We start from the raw sequence: 2,159 nt of genomic DNA, 5'->3' as shown, positions 1-2,159 counted from the left end.
GCTAGTACGACAGCAGCAAGTGAATGACTGGGTCTTTCGTCCTGAGCAGCTATGAAGACGATCCTATTGTTCACTTGATGTACACAGCATCACAGTACCTCTTCAATAGGCATATTTCATGTGGGAACATGGAGATAAGGCCTCAATCGAAGGATTTTGTAAAAATAAAACACTTGTTAAACGCCTGAGCCCTTGTTTTGGGTATGATAATTGAATGTCATCTCTGTTCTTGATTTTGTCAGAAAAGGACAGGCTACCCTTTACATTCTTGACATCTTTTCAGGATTAGGAAGTAAGCCTCCAATTCTGCTCTTCTCATCACTGTGCTTGCACCTGGTATGACCATTCTTGTCTTCAACCATTGTTTTCCTTCTTGGAAACAGTCTCTGGAGGCTACTCTCATTGTCACTTCCGTCTTAGAGCAGACCGGAGACTAGGCAGGGAATGCCTTAAAATGGGATAGTACAGGGAACCGAATGAAGGCTTCTGTCTTCCATATTACGAAACCACTTAGCTAGGGTGACTTAACACACAGAATCCTAAGGAAGATTCAATAGAATAATAAACTTCTCCTTTATTACTCCCTCCAGTCATATTAACAATATTACACATCACATTTTTTTAACCGTTTGGGGTTTGTTAGAGACAGAAACATCAATCTGAGAGTGAAGCATCAATCATTGCCTCTCATTCACAGCCCACGTGGGGACCGAACCTGCATCCAGGGCACGTGCCCTATGGCAATCAAACCAGCACCTTCTGACTGTGTAGGGGGACACAAAACCGATGTAGCCACACCTGGGAGGGCTAAATATCCCTTACCTCTACGCTATGGTGAAGAAAAGTAGGGCTTTGGAGGCACCCGGGACTGCCTTCATCACAGTCTCGTGATGCAGCTTTGAATAATTTTGTATCTCTTTGAGCCTCAAGTTTCTGATTGGCAAAATAAAATAAATTATACTTCGTCCAAGAAATGGTTTTGAAGTCTCAGTGAGAAAATGTTATTTGGAAACAGTAACTATCCACCCAATAATTCTAGGCTTTATGGAAATAGTAATAAATATTTCCTCCCTCAACAAATTGCAGTACCATTGGAAAGACACTAGAGTCACCTCTGGCGAAGACACAGGCATACGTAGATGCCCTTTCCCTCCTCACACAGCCAAAACAAGGAGAGCAATGAATTTAAAAACAAAAACCAGCCAGAAACTGGCAGAAAATGGAACTGGATGAGAGTCCAACAACCAAGGAGTTACAGACTAAACATTCACACAGACCAGTAGGAGGGGTAGAAGCGGCAAGTAGGGGTGGAGAGGACTCGCAGCAGGAAGGTGGCTGGAGAACTGGGACGGGAGAGGCGGCCCTGGCAGACAGGTGGCTGGTGGACCAGGCAAGGCAGCAGCTCCAGAGCGAGGGGTAGCATATTTGCTAGCAGATCAATGGAGATGAACAACGGTGGAGCGAAATGGACGACGCAAGCCAGGGCTCCAGCGCAGCTAAATAAATCCGCAAACCTCTGCTGGGAAACACCTGAGGGGTTTGCAGCAGCACAGAACACTCTCAGCCTCACAGGAGAGTTCCTTGGAGAGACACACAGAGTCCGAGAACGTATACAAAACCACTCTCCTGAGAATCAGCTTCACATGGGACTGTTTTGATTGTGGGTAGTAGGGGAAGTGACTGAAAGCCAGCAGAGAGCTAGGCAAGCAGCATCGTTCCCTGTCACACCCCTCCCCAAAATACGGCTCACAGCACGGCCAGGTGGGCTGCCCTAATGAAACCCTAAGGCTCTGCCCATTACCACATAAGAGGCACTCTGAAACAAACAACCAAAAACACATGGCCCAAATGAAAGAAGAGATCAAAGCTCCGACAAAAATGCAGCTAAGTGATGAAGGGTTAGCCAACCCATCAGAGGCACAGTTCCAAATGCTGGTCGTTGTGATGCTCAGCAATTGGCTGAGTATGGTCACAACATAGAGGAACAAGTGCAGCCTAGGAAAAGTGAAATAGAGGAACATGTTCAGGGAACCAACACGGACGGGAAGGAAAGCGGGACTGAGACGAACAGTTTGGAGCAGAAGGAAGAAAAACACATTCAACCAGAACAGAATGAAGAAACAACGATTCAAATCATTGAGGAGAGTCTTAGGAACCTC

This window comes from Desmodus rotundus, unplaced genomic scaffold (assembly GCF_022682495.2).
Source record: "Desmodus rotundus isolate HL8 unplaced genomic scaffold, HLdesRot8A.1 manual_scaffold_16, whole genome shotgun sequence".
Taxonomy (NCBI): Eukaryota; Metazoa; Chordata; class Mammalia; order Chiroptera; family Phyllostomidae; genus Desmodus; species Desmodus rotundus.
The sequence above is the reverse complement of the archived record's forward strand: the minus strand, read 5'-3'. Positions refer to the sequence as shown.